Consider the following 11,536-nt stretch of genomic DNA (forward strand, 5'->3'; position numbering starts at 1 on the left):
TTTCTTCCACGTGCAATTCTGTATTAACCACGTACTATCAAATACAAAGAGGCACAAACAAGAGCAAAACAAAATCTAAGCTTCCTTCTAACTGCTACTGAGTTTATTAACCTGCACACACACATTAATCCCTGAGGCAAACAGGGAGCAGAAATGCACAGGAAAGACCTACTGGCACCATTCAATGCTCTGTTTGTCCAGAAGCCCTTCCCTCCCATGTGCTGGGATTGTGCCCAGGCTTCTGCAGCAACCCCAAGCTTTGCAAAACTCTCTTCCCACCAATGTTCCCTCCAGAGAGATTACTTTTTTTTTCCCAATTCACCACATTTCTGAATATTTTTTCTTGTGAAACAATACAACAGAGTTTGTCCCAGAGAAGGAATGGTGCTCTTCAGCCAACTCCTAGTCCTGCAACATGGCAAAACCAAGCAGAAGACCAGCCCCAGTGTGTCCACATGATCCTTTTTCCCCCTTGAAATGCATAAAATAAATTAATTTTGGTTTTATTTCTTGCAATGGTTGCGCCTTTTATTGGTAGATCACCAGCCTCCTTCCCTGGCACATGCAGGATTATATGAGCCACTGCCGGAGTAAAGAACACAATGTCACCTGTTTTCAAGCATATAAAAACCTCTCAAGGCCACCAGATCTTTTCTGGGCCCATGGTTCAAGTGGCAGAAGCCCATCCCTTGATGGTGGTGCTGCCAAGCACCCTGAGGGTGGAGCAGCCCAAAGGGCCAGTGGCGACCTCCCGCTTTCCACCTGTGCCACATCCTCGGCGCCGCTGCTGAGGGAGCGGGAGGAACAATCAGGACTCGCTGCTTTGCTTTGTGTTAGCTGCAGGCTGGGGTGACAGGATTAGGAAAATCCAATGGAAAGCCACAACCAGAGCTGCTGCATCCCAAAATTCCACCAGTGACGTGGGGCTCCCCAGCAGCCGAATGCCTCTCCACAGCTTCCTCTCACGGACACACCACATGGTGTGAGTGCCGCCTTCTCGAGGTCACGCTGCAGCAATTCCACAGAGCAGGGATGAAGTGTCCTCGTGGGATTTGGCAGGCTCGTGCTGGACCAAATTTAGGATGGCCTCAAGCCTGGAGCCATGGCTCCATGGGGCTGTCCTGCTCCTGAGGGAAAACTGCAAGGAACTTCTTGGTTGAACTTCTTGGTGGTCTTGTCGAGCCCCTCCATGTCCCTTCAGGTACTCATATTTAGGGAGATTTAGGAGGAAGGCAGGGAGTGCCAGCTGCTAACCCATTTCAGATCAGAGAGTTGTTATTAATGACTTGTTGCCTTAATTTTGGTTTAATTTTAGACTTGCTCATTTTGGGAGCATTCTCCAAAAACACAGTTTACAATAGAAAGGAAAAGATGATGGATTTATTGCTACAAATAGACATGTTTTTAACCTCTTCCATGTTCTGGCCAAGTCATCCACTGCCAGGCAAGCTCCCTGGAGCCCCTTGGGAATGATCTCAAGGACATTTGTGGTAGGACAGTGACTCTTCACAAAGCCTGCCCTGCTTTTTTACCCCTTCTTCAATGGAAATGGGTGGATTTCATCCCTTTAGTTCTGCCTGTTCCACACTGGACTTCCCAGCCCCATCTCGGAAACAACCTTTTTCACAGTTTCTCCCACTCCTTTTATTTAAGGCCACATTTGCTTCCCTTCCTTAGTTAGAGAGAGACAAAAGACTTCAGCTGGAACCCCTGCTAAAATGTTTTCTTAATGCTACTAAATAGTCATGGAGAAGCCAGATGAAACATCAGGAAACAATTTATTTACAGTGTCCACACCACTGCACATCAGTGTCCCTGCCCAGAGAGGGGGGCTTTTGGAACTTTAAGGTCCCTTCCCATGCCAACAATTCTGGGATTCTATGATATTACCAGCATAAACCCTTTATGATGGTGAAGTCAGAATCTCAGATGCTTTTGGATGACTTCACAGCTGTTCAGGCTTTGCTGGTGGCAGCGCAAATCCTCTCGGAGCACTATCAGCTGCCATCCTTTCCAACCAAGCTCGGGGTGTAGGGGGTTGAAGTTTGCCCCCATTACTGTTCTTTGAATGTTGGATGATAAATCTATCATTGTGAAACATGTTTAATGTTTTATCCATTTCCAAGGACATGCTTACCAAAGTGCAACCCATGTAGTGAAATTGTGCTTTGAGTGCTGCCATGAGGGATGAAACACCACAAATATGAAGCCAGACCCTTCCACCCTGTGTACATTTTCACAGAGGTGTCCTAAAATTTTCAGTCCTGATCAGGTTTCCATTGGGGTTGGGATACAATGAGCCCCGAAGATTCTTGCCCAAAAAACCCTTGTCAAGGGAAACACAGTGAGTGATTCCTAAGGATCATTGCTCAGCACCTCAGAAATAGAGGTCAGGATAGGAAACCAGGTCTCTGAATGACAGGATGAGGCCAGTGAGGAGCCTGAGCAAACAGCCTCATTCCAGACAGACAGACAGACAGACAGAGCCACAGCTACTGAGGGACAGGAAACCTGGGGTGCCTCCACTGCCTTGGGCTATGCTCACTGCCAGGAGCATGTAATGCCAGGTGCTCCAGGAGCTGCAGTTTGCCCCATCAACAGCTCCTGAAAGCCAACAGCGCTTCCCATTCTGCAAATGGATCCTGATCAAATTCCTTCAAAAAATATTTAATGTTTGGACATAATGACCTTAGGGACTCAGTGATCTTTTACGGTTTGTGGTTCTGTGATTCCGTATGAAGGTGACTGCTTCAACATCAGGCTTTTCTCCACAGTTAAACCACACCTGACCTGTTCAAGAGCACTTTCCCCTTTTTTTTCCCTTGTTTTGTTAAGCTCTGATGTAAAACACAAGTGAGTTTAATCTTCTGCTACATGTCTTTGCTGGAGAAATCCAGAAACAGCCAGAAATGTTTTACAAGCTTATCAAAGGCAATAAATGTTCTCTGCTTGAGTGAGGAGGCTTTCACAGGAGTTTGGCCCTACTGATGGGGAACCAGCTCCACAGTAGAGGCAGGGTCCCCGAGCTTTATCCATAGCTGTGGGAAGCGCTCTCCCCCGCTGCCAAGTTCAGGCTGTGCAGAGACGGCGACGGCACCAGGGTGCGAGGAGCCGGCGGGAGCGGGGGGCTCTCACTCGATACAAATGCTACTGAGAAGCCAAATCCTGCAGCTTTCAGCAGAAAACTTCGGGAAACGATTTGTTAGGAAGGGCACGCCACGGGAGCTGCACTGCTGCCAGCTGGAAGCCTCAAATAAGGCAAGCAACATGTTGATTTACTGTGGTGGTCCGTGTGCTGGGCCACATTCCGGTGTGTGGCCGTGAGGGGATGATGCTGTTGGCTTTGTCAGCCGCAAAGATTTGACCCAGGGCTGGGCCAGGCAGCAGCTGAAAATGCCCTGCATGTGTACATATATACAGCTGTATGTATATATGACCAAGCCAGCCCGAGCTTTGGCATCTCTCATCCACGTTCCACCACACCGGGCTTAGAGACAGGGTTTGTCTTTCTGCCCCTTTGGGAAGGTGGGGACTGAGAAGGAAGTTTAAAAAAAATTTAAAAATAAAATTTAAAAAAAGGCTTTTTTTTTTTTTTTTTTTTTTTTTTTTTTTTTTTTTTCATGCAAAGGGAAATAGGCTGAAAGAAATCAAGACCAGAAAGTCAAATGGCCATGCAAGAGGTTAAGCTGAGCTGGCAGGTGCTACACCTCCAGGAGACGTGGCATTTTTGCTTGGTGCTGTTCCTGCTCAGCCTGGAGCTCAAGGGGCTGGTCCTCAGCTCGCGGCAGCTCTGCCCAGCCCAGCACAGGTGCCAGCTGTCCTCCTTGCCCTCTGTCCCGGTGTCGGTGCTGAGGTGGCCGTGCTCCAGCAGCTGCACGGCATGACCAAACCCTGCCTCCAGCTGCAGGGCCACCACCCTCCCTCCTCACAGCCACCTCTCCCTGCCCCCAGGTGGCTCCAACCTCCCGGGAATGCCGTGGGGTGCTGCGGGGAATCCACCCTCCAGACCCTTTGGAGAGCTCATCCCTGAGGGAGAGACATCCCAAAAGCAGCCATGGCAAAGCCAGAGCTGTGTGAGGCAGCCTGCAGGGCTGTGGGAGCACCACCCCGCGCTCCCGCCTGCCCAGGGTCCCTCTTTTAGGGGCCTCCCATGAGGAACGCAGTTACCACATCCAGTATTTATGGGCAGAAGGGGGCTGCAGCCCCCGCCGCCCCCCAGCAGCCCCGCACAGCCCTACATGCTCCAAAGCTGCAGTGTCTGCACTGCAGGGCTGGGCACGGCAGCACCCTTGCTGCTACAGACCATTTTTTACCTGCCCAGCAGCACAGAACCTTGCAATAGGCATTAAAATCCTGAAGTCTCAAGTGAATGATGCCTCCAGGATTGGGATGAACCTTCTTGGGTCTCCCCTGCCCCTTGCTGGCTGCAGCCCCATGGGACAGGAGATTTCATCTGACTGTCTGGGAAGTGGGAACACAAAGCCACCGAGCTGGAAACACAACAGCTTGTCAGGAAATAAGCACAGGGCTTTTTTTTTCCAGAGATGGAAGTTTGATGAGATCAGCTCACAAATTCATGAGAAGGCACAGAGCAACTTCTGCATTTTTTAGAGTCCTGGAAGATTAGAAGCTCCCATAAACTTTAATGAGATACTTCTGCAAAACCATTAGTAGAAGCTGTTGAAAAGCAAATTATAGCCATTTATGGGGACCCAAGAAACTCCAGCAGCTATTCACTCCACGAGAGCCAGCAAAGCAGCTTTCCTTTCAAATTTCATAGTCCCTTTTGTCAAGAACTTCCTCCATTCTCTTGTCAGGCTTTAATTAAATTTGCGCAGAATGGACACATTTCTCCTCCCAAGCCACTTTTCCGTGGACCGGCCTGGAGCTGGATCCAGCCAGGCAGATCACCCACTGCACTCCAGGTGCCACAATTCCCTGGGGAAAACCATGGTCCTGAATAAACCCGGGCCTTACCTGATGGATCTGAAAAGATGATGTAACAGGTTCTCCAGGAAGCCCAAATAATAATGGACAATTGTATCTTTTAAAGCTAATTTGGAGAGACTCCTGATCTGAGCAGAAGAGAGGTGGATAAGGCTTTTGAGCATATCAAATGGCTTTTAATGCCTTTAATGAAACCTGGGGAGAGGGTAAATGTCTTAGCTGCTCAATTCTCCTTTTAAAAAAAGCACAGCCTTTCCCAGATAAGAGAGCAACTCCAGCATGTCACCCTTCACCTTCAAGATTTGTCTGCAGGGCTGAGTCATTAATGCAGCTAATTAGAGATTTCAAGCTGATTATAAGAATTGCAGTAAGTGGAGTTACAAAATCCCTGGGCCTGATACTCCCTAATACAAAAGCCACTTTACACTGACCCAGCCTTAAAATACCCTGGGATGATGTAAAATGCTCTTTAAGCAAATGGGATCTCCATATGCATTTGGAGGGACTGGCACACATCACAGACCACCAGCAGATGTGCTCTCAAAGGCCCCATCTGCCCCCAGGTGAAATGAAAGCATCTTTCTGGTCCAAGAGAGTCAGGTCGTTCACCAAGAATAAAAACAAAACAAAACATATTCAGGCAACTACCTGCAGAGCTGACTGATATTGATTCAATAAAAGCAGAATAAAAATGTTGCTCAGTCCATTTGCAGGTGCCTCCAGGGGTGTCTTAACCTTAACAAGCCAGTAAAACTCCCCTCAGCATTGACTCTCACAAACTTCCATCACCGAACGCCCCTTAAACTTCAGACGCATTTTGAACTGGATACAAACCTGAATAGAAGATCTCAGCTTTTCCATTTTAATAGTACTGAGAAAGGAAATAATCTTCCCATATTGTTTCCAAATAACTCATAGCAATAGATTGTCCACAGAACTAACCTTTTGAAACCAAAGTGCCAGGGATGCACTTGTGGCCTGGAAGTGACCATTTGGGTACAAGGTGACAATGCTTGGCCTTTTAAGAGGGAAGAGCCACCCTCTCCACAACAGAGAGGATCCTACCAGCCCCAGCAGCCCAAGAGCTGCCCCATCCTCACACCTTGGGAGTCTCCCAGAAGCTGCCAGTGGTGTGTCCCAGGGCAGAGGACTGCACACACGTGGCCATGATCTTTGCAGATAAAGGAAGTTGCAAGGGAAGCCTTATCTCAGGGCTAAGCACAGCTCCAAAAATATGACAGCAGTCATGAGACCCATGACCCTGCCACCTGATGTAAGGTTACAGCTCTGGTGACATTTGGATTACAGCTATCACAGCTTTGAGTCAGCAAATAAGTGCAGCCAATGGTTTACATTTCCATCCCTGCCTATAAAATGCAGGAAAAGCGTTTTGCTGGCAAGTGTGCACCATCCCACCCCAGCCTCCCTGAGCCTGAGGTGAGGGAGGGAGCTGGGGTCCCTGAACACATGGGAACGACAGCTCTACTCACCCCAGGCACCTCGAGGTCCTGGGCAGCAGCCTTGGGGTGGCACAGGAGCTCAGACAGAGGAGCCAAAACACTGCATTCCCTCCCACTCACTTCCCAGGGCAGATCAGCCCTGTCCTGTGCAGAGGCAGCGCTGCTGCTCGGAAATAACCTGTGACACGTATAGGAATGTGAAAATCCAGCTAAACCAGTATGCCCAGCTGGCAGTATCAGGGACCTCGACCCTGGAGGAATGGCTGGTGGAAACTGGGACTCCATCTCCTCCACAGCAGTGCTTTGGGCAAAGGGAAAACTCTGTGGTCACCTTTGCTCGACAGCAGGTTAGAGACCTGAGGAAGGACTTTTCTCCTGAGGAGGGAGGTTTTGCTGGGGAACAGGTATGAGGTGTGGGATAACACAGTGCCAGCCCCACACCCAATGGGTTAGTGGAGGGATGGGATCAGCCTCATTCCCCCCATGGACAGAGGGAGAGCTCCATAGAGCTTGGTTGCTGCCAGAGCTTTCAAAGGAAAAATTATGGTTAAGTGGGGATCGAAGAGCTGAGAAACAACCTGTTTCTGCATGGAGGGAAGGGATCCTTGGACATAAACACATTTAGGTGTGTGTACGAGCATTTTCCAGTTTAAATAAATATACATGTTTACATGGTTTAACAATCTCAAATTAAAGCAAATAAAAAGAAGCAAAGATTTCTTCATGTCCTGAAACCTTCCTGTTACCCTCACCTGCCCAAATATTTGATCCAGAAGAAGGGCTGTTCCGGGAGAGAGAGGCAGAGTAGGCCAAAGGACGGGCACAGCTGGATCTTGGAACATTTTTGGTTCATCTCCTGATCACAGCCAATACAAAAGAAGCACATTTACAGACCTTCCTGCAATCACTTTGGTGACCTGTGGTTTCCTGTTTTTTTACATTCATCCCTCACTTTTCTTCCTAGGACTTCTATCTGCAGATATTTCCCATTCTAAACCTAATTTTTCCCTAACCACTCTCTTCTGCCATAACACTTTCCCCTTGCTTTCCTTCTGTTTCCCCCAGGTACCTTAAACTTTTCCCATCCTTTTCAGCTGCAGTGCCTCTTCTCTCTCTGTTTGCTCTGGACCAGCTAGAAGGACAAGAGTCCTGAACCCCTTCCTTGTCCCAGACGCAAGAGGATCGTTTTGGGCCATGAGTAGCTCAGGGAACACTTCCAGGTGTGCTGTACCTTTGCAGGAAGCCTGTCCCTTCCTGCAAGCTGGACCTCAGCTCACCTGTCTGCCTCTCTGCTTTATGACAAGCAGCGTGTCTAAATTCAAATTCATGTTTCTCCCATATATGAAGTGCTCAGAGTCTGATCTGGGGCTTCTTCTAAAATAAGGACCCAGCTGCTTCTTTCTGATCCAGCAGCTCTGAAGTTCAGGAGGGCTTAGGTGGAGACTCCAACCTAAACAAACCCAGAGAGATCCAGCAAGCAGAGAACGTGGAAACAGAATTTAAGTTATCAGGGCTGTATCTTCCACTGTTGTGAATCCTGCAGTTCTGCTGTGATTACATCAGGGGTGTGGGTCACTCATGACTTCAGCACAGCCTTTCAAAGCATCCCAGCCCACAGCTTGCCTGGTGACCTTCCTCCAAAGCATCTGGGATGTGGCTGGGGGCTAAGGAGTGAATGTGTTTTACAACTTTGCTCTTTGCCACTTGGCCCCCTCTACCAAAAAACATCTCAAATGCATGTTCCCAGCTTGGGCAGGATAATTGTGGAGCTGTGCCTAACAAAAGCATGTATCAAAGGAACTGCAGAAATATTCTGCAGCTTCAGGTTTCCCAAGGTGAGGAGATGCAAGCTGCCAGCTCCCCTTGACAAGAAAATGTCTTTGCAGGAGGAGCCGCTCCATCAACCCAGTCTGGACCCAAAATCCCGAGAGGAAAAAGTCCAAAACCTCTACCCTGGACCCATAGGCTGTTTTGACACCAGCATATACTAACTCACACTGCAGAGGTGGCCAGGGATGTTCTCAAACTATCACCTCTGTAGTAATATTGTACCACAGCCACAACAGTTTTGGCCAAGCCAACCCACCCTGTCCCAAACCATTCCTAGACCCTCTTCTAGGGCTGTGTGATGGGAAAAGGGGTGTATGAGTAGAGAGGGCATCAAGAGATCCCTGGTGCCTTGGGTGGGGGCACCTAAAGAGAAAGGCAGATGTGACTGGAACTGCCACAGAGAGAAATGTGCTTTGAAAATAGTCATCTTCAAGTGTCAAGGTGGAGCAGAAGCAAAGTGAAAACAGAGGCATTTTTCTCTCTGGTTCAATTGTACCTCTGCATTTGCTCCCACAAGTGCACCAGCACCCAGCTGAGCTGCCATGGAGGAGCCAACACTAAGGAAAACCCAGCAAATCTCTTCCCCAATAAACCTTGTACATAGCAGAGCTGCCAGTGTGAATGCACATAAATAATAGTAAACCAGCATGGGAAAAATATCCGTGGTTGCCAGGCAAATTAATGTCCCAGCATAAACAGCAAATATAAATTAGGCTCATAACAGCCTCTGTGGGGGCAGTGGATGCTTCAGAGCTAAACACTAGACGGAGCAGCAATGCTTGTTGTTAGAAAAACCAGGCTGGGAAGGAGGGGTGCTGGCATGGGAGGAGTTTGGCAGTGCATGGCTCCCATTAAATCTTTCCCACATGTGTTTTGGGTGGAGCTGTAGCTAGTTGGGTTTCTCTGTACCTTTTTTTCAAGCATGTAATAAAGTAATGGCTTGTAATTCTTCACGCACAGCTTTCCACGTCTTCCAGGTTAATCCAGCACTCCCATTTTGCTCTCCTGGAGCAGGGTCTGGCTGTCTCCCCTGTGGTGTTTTGAAGCCAGGCTGGTCCCACGAGGAGATGGTTAAAAAATCAGGAATAGCAGGGGCTGTTGAAAAAGCAGCTCTGTGCAGGGAAGGCTGCAGAGGGACCTCGGGAAGGGAGGGAAAGCTGCATTACAATCCTGGCATTGATGGCCCCTCCTGCTGAGAGCGCCTTTCATCGCTGGCTGCTGCGAGGGGAGACGGGGAAGGCTCTCGGAGCCATTCCACATCCCAGTCCCACCGGCTCCTGTGGTGCTGGTCTTCTTGTACCCCTTTCAGATGGGGAGGAGAAGACAATTCTGCTTTTTTTCCCCCTTAAAAATACACACTTGTTGGACTCAGCAGCGCACTAGGACTTCAGTGGAATATTTTCAGTGTCTGTGAGTTGTCCTGTGGTTAAATAACAAACACAGCAGTAAAACACCAGTACATTTTCCTAGTGCAGGAGACAGAGCATCAATTGTCATCAGTCCTTAAGAAGTGCTATTCCTATTTGCAGTCCCTGACTTCCTTTTTTATCCAATTGTCTGTTCCTCATATGCTTTATTGGGAGCAGATGCCAAATTTGTGTCATTAATTCTTACCATATATTGTTCTTTTGATGTTCTGCAGTTGCTGTCAATGAAATGAGAAGTGGAAATTAGATAGCCAGTGCTATTCAGTTAAAGAGATTTCATTTCCTAATCCTCTGAAGAAGGGTATAAGCAAGCAACTGTACTCATATGAGCAACACTTGGACTGAACCTGTAAAAGTCCGTCCTTCATGGTTAATTCTGTGCCTAAGTGTTAACTGGCAAAACACAAGGAAAATACTTGAACATCAAGAGGAATTTAAGCTTTAAAATGGTGCAATGATTAAAACTCTACATTGCCTCTGAATTGAGCAGTCATAGAAGATTTTGTGTTGGAAGGAACACACAAGGGTCATAGTCCAATGCTTCCTTCCAATCATTCTAACAGGAATTTTTCCTCTCAAATACAATTTTTTTTATTGAGGCTGACTTGTAAATTCAAAGTATAATGAGACCCACTAAGAGATCCACCATTTTAATGGTAAATAATGGGGCTAAGCATGTCTGCACTTTAAAGTACCCACAAAAAACTGCAAGGGACACTAACCAAAATCTGCTCCACGGAGGCTCACATGCAGATGGTATTAAAGAACAGTGTGCTGCTACCAAGGGGCAGCAATTCCTGATGAAGTAAATCCATCTGCAGTGTCCTGGGTTCAATGATAGCACATGTGTTTGACTACGCAGAGACAGAATTTGGCCTTTCGCTACCATCACACGGAAAACGACTTCAGTATGATAAACGTGTTGATGCCAAATCCAGACAGAGGGTGACTTGTGTTTAATTTTCCCAGTATAACTCAGCAAACTTCTATCCACGAGGCTCCACATGACTTTTTTCATTAAGCTGTACAGCATGTACCAAGCCCCCTGTCTTTAAGGTGACATTTCAAACCCCCGTGGAGGAGGGACAGTTGTCAGGGCTGTGATTAAAATAGATCCTTGTTTGTTGGCGTGACTTTTCCCCAGCTCCCGGGAGACGTGGCAGTGAGCCCTGCCACCTCTCCCAAAATGAGAGATGACCCAGATGGAGGCACATACAACACCCTGCTGGATGCTCTCTTCCAACCTGCCCTTGTTTGAACTCCCTGTTTGGGCTGGCAATCCCCTGCAGCCACCTTTCCACCTTCTCATTCCACAGGCTGCAGACAGGTTGGCACTGCCCTTCCACCCGCCAGGGGCAAACGTAAAGACCTGCTGGCACCCAAGGCCAAGTGCAGTGGTTTTGTGGGTGAGCCAAGAGCAATAATTTGAGGTCCTAAGGATGCATTTTTTTGTGCTTACGCACTTCAACACCTTTTGAGGGACTGCAAGGATTTGTAAGGACCCTCAGAGGATGACGTCCCATAGCGTGTCCATTACTTGGCACAGCCCTGGTGGTGAACTCGGATATAAATAGAGCTGAGCCTCTGAGGCTGAGCCCACTTAAGCAGCTCTAATGCAACAGCTGCTAATCACTGGCCCTGGGGTGAGACAGGCATGTGGAGCTGCCCTGCCACAGTGGCTTCCCAGAGCTGAGGCTGGAAGACAAACCATTTTCCAACGTCACTTTTTCAAATGGAATGAAGGGGATGAGACAGAGCAGCTGTGGCATTTGTCACGCTGGACACTGAGACCTTGGAGATGCTCACATGCTGGCAGAGGGAAGGCAGGGAAGACAGGAGGTTTGCAGGGGAAAATGAGACAAAATGATTTAG

Source organism: Pseudopodoces humilis, chromosome 3 (genome assembly GCF_049639895.1).
Source record: "Pseudopodoces humilis isolate 2021_Gansu_Grassland_sample_001 chromosome 3, ASM4963989v1, whole genome shotgun sequence".
Classification (NCBI taxonomy): domain Eukaryota; kingdom Metazoa; phylum Chordata; class Aves; order Passeriformes; family Paridae; genus Pseudopodoces; species Pseudopodoces humilis.